Source organism: Microtus ochrogaster, linkage group LG9 (assembly GCF_000317375.1).
Source record: "Microtus ochrogaster isolate Prairie Vole_2 linkage group LG9, MicOch1.0, whole genome shotgun sequence".
NCBI lineage: Eukaryota > Metazoa > Chordata > Mammalia > Rodentia > Cricetidae > Microtus > Microtus ochrogaster.
The window spans coordinates 29,872,724-29,881,067 of NC_022034.1; the positions used below are offsets into that span (position 1 = coordinate 29,872,724).

At 45.0% G+C, this 8,344-nt stretch overlaps 2 pseudogenes; both read right to left on the reverse strand.

Annotated features, from left to right (window-relative positions):
• Positions 1 to 1,982: 1,982 nt before the first annotated feature.
• On the reverse strand, positions 1,983 to 2,505 carry LOC101994708 (annotated as a pseudogene).
• A 2,905-nt stretch (positions 2,506 to 5,410) lies between these two features.
• LOC101987355 lies at positions 5,411 to 5,931 on the reverse strand (annotated as a pseudogene).
• Positions 5,932 to 8,344: the final 2,413 nt, after the last annotated feature.

Genomic DNA, 8,344 nt, shown 5'->3' on the forward strand with positions numbered 1-8,344 from the left:
CATAAGGAGGTCTTATGGAAGGCTGGTTTCAGTTCAGCCTGGACTATACAGCGAGACCCTAAATAATAATAAAAACAACAACAATAATAAAGTATATGGTAAGAGCCGGGTACAGTGGAAGCCACACTGACCTGACATTTGGCCATCCTTTTTAAACGTCAAGAACTTTCTCCCAGCTGTAAATGAAATATTTGTAAAGATGCTGTGACTAGAAACATATTCCAAGGACAGACGAGTAATTTATTTTTCAGAGTTTTTGTTAGTTTTCTGAGGGAAAGAATGAAGTGTTTCCTCATTGGCCTAAAATACATAAACGCTCTAGAAGGAAAACCTTCTATTTGCCATTTCACCACCAGATGTGTTTTCTTTTGAATAAAATACCAAGAGTCATGTGTTGTCACATTTTGATGGACAGAAAACAGGACTGGGATTCCACTGAGCCAACCATCAATTCTGATAGGATAACTGAATAGCTATTACACTTACAATAAAATCAACACAACATATAACTTAAAAGTACATTGACTATCATTACCCTTTGCTTTTTTTTTTTTGGTGTTGACCAGTGAACCTAGAGACTGGCCCAACTAGACCAGCACCCTGTCACTGAGGTATAGTCCCAAACCCTATATTTTAAGAACTAGGTACTCCGTAATTTGTCACTGATTCTATTGGGGACACATAACCCGAGGCCTCTATTCTTTTAATAGAGTCCAATCTTGCTCACCATTTTCTCCTTCCTTGGATCTGGAGGCTAATATCCATGAACATGGGAGGCTTTATGATTAAGGCACGAAAATCAAAATAATTCCAGACCTCTAAGGCATTCCTAGAGGTATTTATGATCATGCCAACCCTTCACTTCCCTCCTGCTCTTTGCAGCTGCTGGCCGGTGCAGACTACTGATGAAAGACAAAACTAAGGGCCCCAGCATGAGTCGCTGAAACTCGGACTGAGCCAAAGCTGAGCAGCCCGGACCCCGTGGCATAGTTTCGGGGCAGGAAGAGCCTTGCAAAACAGGGTGAGCCTAGGCTAAGAGAGCGGGCGCGGGAGGGATCTGCACAGGCAACGCTTACCCGGTCTCACCGAGCCCCGCGGGCGGGTGCGGGACGAACACCCCACAATTGGACCGCGGAGACTGCTTCTTCTTGGAGCGCCAGATGTGGAAGGTGGGGTGCTTCTTGGGGGCCTTGGACGGGCTGGCCTCCCTGGATCCGTCCGGCGACGGTGGCGACAGCGGCATCTCCTCCTCCTGTGCCTCTTCTGTCGGCTGCTCCGACACAGTCCTCGCTGGACCCCAGCCGCGGTGGAAGAACTCACCTGGGCGCCAGCTCGCCCGCCTTTCCCAGTGTGTTGCCCGACCCCGCCCACTTCTCGCCCTGGCGAGGGACGGAGGAGGGATAAAGGACAAGGACCTGAGAAGGCTGGGCTGGGGGAGCTCCGCGGAGCAGGGCCGGGCCGCCCCATAGCGCCCCCGCGCGGCCAGGGCTGCAAGCCCAGGTGCGGCCACCTCGGGAGCATCAGGTACCTCCGGCCCGCCCCTCGGCTCCGGCTGCGGGGCAGCGACACCTATTGGACACTCCTGGAACAGCGTCCCCTGTTCCTGGTCGGTCTCTACAAAGCCTCTAGCTGCCATGGGTCACCTGCTGGAGTTGGTGGCCTCTCTTGGCCTGTGTCTGACTGGCAGCATGAGTGGCTGCTTAGCCACGAACTTCACCTGGGGAAGGATGGGAGAGGCACGTCCCCAGGCCGCGCCCCATGGCAATTCGGACTCCTTCACTCTGGGTGGCTGGGCAATCACGGGCTGGGTGGTTTCTGATGCTGTTTGTAAACACGAGAGCCAACTTCTCCACTCCTCAAGAGTCTGAGTAATTAATTTGGACGCACATCGCATAAAGTACTAAGGGATTAAAAAAAAAAGCACGGAGGAGGACGGAGGAAATTCCCAAGATTTGCAGTTCTGAAAGGGCTCTACATATCCCTCACAGTGAATTAAATGTTAGTCCCATAAGGTACATGTCCTTTGTTTTGCTGCTCATCACTTTCTTTACTGAAGCGGCACTGAGATGACTAGGTAGCATGGCCTTCCTCATGGCGGCCAGCACGTTTCTCAGCTCCTCCCGCTTCCTCTTGGCTCGTACGTGCGTGCCCACCCGCTTCTTGATGAACTTGAGCACGCGCTTGTCCTTGGACACCTTGAGCAGCTCCACGGAGTACTGCTCGCTCGTAGGGCACGAAGCCGCACACCTCCCGGATCATGTCCCGCACGAACTTGGTGTGCTTTGTGAGGAGCCCGCGCTGCCGGCTGTGCCTCGGCTGGCTTACCTTCTTCGTCACCTTGTGGCCCTTGTTGAGGCCCACGGCCATGGGGTAGCGCAGGGCCACGGCTGCTCCTCTCCGATGGCGGCCGCGACAGGAAAAATGGCGCCGCATGGAACCCTGGGATATCTCGTATGGCAGTGATTTTAAGCGACAGAGGTACACTGAGAATTCTCTGAAGAGCATTAAGACCACTGTTTAAAACTGAACCTCACCATGCTGCAATGCCTTCTTCTCTTTTTGGAAGATGCAGCTCAGGCCTTCATTCCTTCACTTATTATCCCAGAGCATGCATTGGTATTTCATTGTTTCCCTACAATTGTGTCAAGATATCAACTACAGATAGTTACAGAATACAAATCGTGCCAGGCATGGTGGCATGTGCACCCGTTGATCACAGCACACTTGCGAGGCAGATATTTATTTGTAAGTTCAAGGCCACTTGCTCTACATAGCTATTTCCAGGACTGTCATGGCTCTATAGAGAGGCTCTGTCTCAAAAGCAAAACAAAAATACCAATCATAAGCAACTCAGGATTTTTCATATTTAACTGGTTGAGGTGTAAATGTTTTCAATGATGGGCAGATGACATGGTCTTACAAAATCCTTTTGCAAGAACCTTTTAAAATACACAGAAGTTGGGGCTTGGAGCTGAGTGATAAATACTTGATTAGAAATCTAGAAGCACAGGTTTGATCCTAACTGATAAAGAATTAAATAAAACAAATAAAAACAACATAGACCAGATAAAATGTCACTATAAAAACTGCTTCTACTTCAGAATCTCTCTCCTATCCCTTCTGTGTATGGATGCTCATTTTGTAAAAGTCACCCATTATTCCAACCTTTCTCACCAAGGGACAGCTGCCTGTTCTGGGACTCCACTTAAAGAAATCCAAATATGTGTTCTTTTGCTTTGAACTCTCACCATTGACCCAATATTAATCTGCGAACATCATTCATATTCCTGCTTCTAGCCATTTTAAAGCTGCTGTAGACTGCTATTGCATGGTATGACCCTACCACAGTCAACTGTGGATGGATGTTTAGAGTTAGGGTTGTCATGTTGGGGCAATTATAAATAAAGCTGATGTAATTGTCAGGCACTGAATGAATAAGCATTCACTTCTGTTGGACACACACATACAAACACATAGATGCTCAAGCTCTGAGTAATAGCAAGTGTAAAGGCTCAGCATTGGTGAAATATATGGTAAACTATCAAATACGGTTTGTAACATTTTTTATGATTCTTCAACAGTGTTTGAAAATTCCAGTTTTTTAAGCTCTCCATCAAAACTTGATATTCTAAGTGAGGCATTCAAGCTCACACTGTAATCCAAACACTCAAAAGACCAAAGCAGTAGAACTGGCTGGAGTTGGGACAGCCTGGGCTACATGGTAAGTTCCAGGCCTGTCTAGATTACTAAATGAAAGACTGTCTGAAGGAAGCAAGTGCTCCAAGTATAGTTGCATTCACTTCGATCCCAGCACTGGGGAGACAGAAGCAGTCACATCTCTGAGTTTGAGCACGGCCTGGCTTACTTAGCAAGCTCTAGAACAGCCAGAGACACAGAGTGAGATCCTATTCATCTTCCCTCGAAAGAGAAAGAAAACAAAGATGGACAGAAAGAAGGGGAAAGAAACCAGGGTAAAATATAACATTTTGAGCCAGGTCCTGGCTTGAAGGCACATGTGGATAGTGTACATCAAAAGGAAGAAATCATTAGCTACTTCAAGGGACAGGGAACTTGTGAAAAGGTATTAGGGACAAAGAAAGGGAACTGTCAATAAAGATTTGTAAAAAGCTGGCCCTTCAGCTGCTAAAGGGCCATGATAATAACAAGGCAGAAGTAGGGGACGGGAAGAGAGAAATGGGAAAATAAAGGAAATGAGGAGAAAGAAAATCTTACTGCTACTCATATTTGAGCCAGGAGTAAATCAGTTCTTTTGTTTCCTTATTTTAGCAATTCAGTTCTCCATTCTTGACCTTCCAAGAGAGCCCCTCCCCTTGTTTGTGTGACTTATAAATCCCAATCACACTTTTTTTTTTAAATCACTCTTTCCCATTGCAGTGAAGTAAGTACTTTACAGATCTCTGTCTCCTATTATGCTCAGAGAAACGAAGGGCATTTCTTATTTCTCTTTATATGTTCAAGGCACAGATGGCCATTAATTGAAATTTTCAATTAAACCAATTGATGCTGCAGACGAAGGTGGACATCTAAAATGTCCAGGCACAGATCTTTTAGACTGTACACATCACAGAAACAAAAGTCACAGGGCTCTCTCCGCTATCATGTTCTTAGTGAGTAGTAGCACAGGGAATGACTTAGTGTAGGCATTTAACATATACTCACGATATAAATGTTCAAGAAATTCAAATTAAACTGGGCATCATGATACAGGCCTATCACTCTAGCCCTTGGGTGGTTGAAATGGGAGACCAAAACTTTCAGGCTACCTGCACTACACAAGAAAACTCTGTCAAAAAACTAACTGAGCCAGGAATGATAGTGTACACTTTGTATTCCTAGCACTGGAGTGACTGGGGCAGGAAGTTTGCTACAAGACTGAGGACCAGACCAGCTTAGATTATAAACATTACCTATTCTCACCTCTCTTTCCCTCCAAATGCCAAACAAGTCGTCATGGGAGTAGATGTTTACATCCGAGCACTTGGGAAGCTGAAGCAAATGATTTACAATACATATTTGACGTCAGTCTAGACTAAACTCCTTTTAAAAAGTTATAAAAAGCCAGACAGAATAATACATGCTTATAACCTACACACTCAGGAAGCTGATGCAGGAAGATTGCCAGGAGGTAGACCCTGATGTGGTCCTGCCACAACCTGTGTTCATGTGCTGAGAGGGGGAAGTGGCTTCAAGGAGAAGATCTGAATTGTCTGATCATCAGATTAGTTTCATATAAGTGGCTAGCCCCAAATAGCTTCAACCATCTTTATTTATACATCAAAACAAGCATGTTTTTCCATAATAACAAACACGATTTTTTTCATCCTCCAGTGAAACACCCCCCAAACGAGTAAGTCAAATATGTTTTTCCCAACTTTTACATTAAAACAACTTTTTTTAAACATTAAAACTCTAGGATGTTTATTACAAAGGTAAACCCTGATCCTTGAGTTGGGCTTATCGGTAGGATTTCTGGTATCGAGCACGGGCACCAGGACCTCCGAACTTTTTGGTTTCACAGCGCCGAGGATAAGCTACAAGCAGGGTCCGATCATACTGGATGAGGATATCTTTGATCTCCTTCTTAGAGGCCTCATCCACATACTTTTGGTAGTAGGCCACCAGGGCTTTGGAGATGGACTGTCGGGTAGCATAAATTTGGGCCACATGACCACCACCCTTCACACGGACCCGGATATCCACACCCGCGAATCGCTCCTTGCCCAGCAGCAGAACAGGCTCCAGTATCTTGTACTGCAGTGTGCGCGGCTCGATCATCTCCAGGGGACATCTGTTCACCTTGATGAGCCCATTCCCCCGTTTGCAGTGCGCCACGGCTGTGGCTGTCTTCTTGAGTCCGAAGACTTGCACGGACTGCAGTGGACCCTTGGCCGGCATAGCTGCGATTATGAACACGAGGTCCTCACCACGCGGCACCACCACCGGAAAAGTCATTAAAACATCTTTAAATCAAAAACAACATGTACCATTTTGCCAGCTTGGCCAAATACTGACCTAGGAACATTCTATTTTTACAAAACTAAAGGCGATAAACATAGGCACACATTTTCAAGAACAATATCATTCAAAACATAATTACAGAAATTGTGATGATCATCCTGTCAGCACTGAATTAGAGCAGCTCCCGGGGTCCAAAGTGACAGCTGGCATCCCTAAGTAGGAAACCTGAGAAGCATCAGCTCCTTAAGAATTTTAGGGAAAAATTTTAAGAAAAAATGGGGTTTCCAAGAATGATCACATTTTCCCATACATGATTAACAAAATGATAGTGAAACCATCAAAGTTTCTCTCTCTGTGTTACAAGAGAGAAAAGACAGTGTGCAGGCTGTGGAGTCCCAGCAGTATTATGTGGTGTGCTGACGTCTACTGGCCCTTGCCAAGTGAGTCTGTCCCCATGGGCTGTTGCCTCATCTGGAGACCCGTTGGACAAACACTCATGTACTGTCCCCAAAACTGGGCCACACAACTCCCAACAAGACCCTGTCTCAAAAGAAAAACAAAACAAAACAAAAAACCAGACAAGACAAAGACATTGGAAGCACACTACATAGAACACACCAGAGCTGGGGTTAATGTAGTGTAGCAAGACAGGCAAACAGATAACACGTAATAAAGTGGATGCACATTCTAACCAAGGAATGTCAGGCATTACTTTTCAGTTGATGCAAATACAGATTCATTCAGACTTGTTTGAGTTCATTCATTCATCCAGGGATATTAGGTGGTTTGTAAAATGTCTGGGAGACCTGGTGCTGAAACATTCCCAGTCACCCTGACAAGATACTCTAGCAAATGACCTCATTGTTTCTCAGCACCAGAGGCTACTTACCACAGCTCCACCACTGACCTCCCCAAGAACCAAAGGCCTGTCTACATCGACCTTGCTAGATGATCAGTCTCCTGCCTCACTCCCCTGGAACACTCAGAACCCATTCTGTATGTAGGCTTGGGGAAATTCTATGCAGGGCCACTTGATTAAAAGAGTCTGGTCCTTTAGTTGCTTGATAAATACCAGGACAATTTTGGCTGTCCGCCGAGACATGGAATTCCTGTGGTTTATAAAATTGGCTAATAAAGAAGGTATTCAAGGAGGCCATATGATTGGTGTGTGAACAATGGCCACTTCCAAAGCAGAGGGCAAAGAGGATTAAGGCTTCAGACGTGACTAAATGTATCTTGGTGGCTCAGGGAAGTTATCAACAGGGAGGTGACCAGTTTGTGAGTTGTCCTGATGAATAATGAATAAGAATTCCCAGAGAGAAAAGAGAGGGTGTATAGTCTAGGAAGAATAAACAAGGTGGGTCAATGGCAAAGATTGCAAAAGTGCACGTGTTGTTAGGGAAGCTGAGAAAAGGGCAAGAGGTGAAAAAATAGGAAGGAGATATGATGGATAAAATCAGTCAGAGGTGGTGGGGAGTAAATGGTGAGTAAGGCTCCTTGAGTTTGGACTTGGCTATATGGGCAACAGAACTAGAGGTTGGATCTTAAGTCCCCAAAGGTGCACATAGTGAAGGCTCAGACCATAGTATGGAGCGATTTGAAACTGGAGGGCCCCTCAAGGTGGTATTACAAACTCTCCAGATCATTGGCACTATATCCTGGAAGGAGATAATTGAATCCTAGGCCCCTTTTTTCTTTTTGTGTTAAGACCGTGATGATGTGATCTTCCTTGGCCATCACCTTTGCCATAATGTGCTGCCTCACTTCAGTTAAAAAGAACATTTAGCCAGACACAGAGCTAGAGGCAAGATTAGTACATTTAGTGACGTTCCCATAATAATTGACTTTATGAATTAGGCTTTTGTTTTATTTATTTATTATTTATTTATTTTGCAAGTTGTGTTGTCTGTATGAAGGGTTTATAGTCTGAATGGTACTTACATCATGGACTCAGTTGATCTAAGGTCTGGGGACCTGTTACATTCCCCACTGATTTTACTGAATGAGCCAAAATCATGGACTCATCCTGTTTTAGTTTGAGATGTAGGGTCCCATTGTTAATCCAAAGATATTAATGAGAATTAAAGACCCAGCCAGTGCTGATAGCAATTAGTTAGCCAGGGGAACCAAGAAAACAGAGATTGGTACTCATTCTTTCTTTCACAATGGCAACATTTTTTTTCTAATTACTCCTGCTCCACTAACATAGAAATGGTGGGCTTTCCCCAGAGTTTGTTCGTTCGTTCGTTCGTTTGTTCGTTCGTTCCTTCCTTCCTTCCTTCCTTCCTTCTTTCCTTCCTTCCTTCCCCCCTCTTTCTTTCTTTCTTTCTTTCTTTCTTTCTTTCTTTCTTTCTTTCTTTCTTTC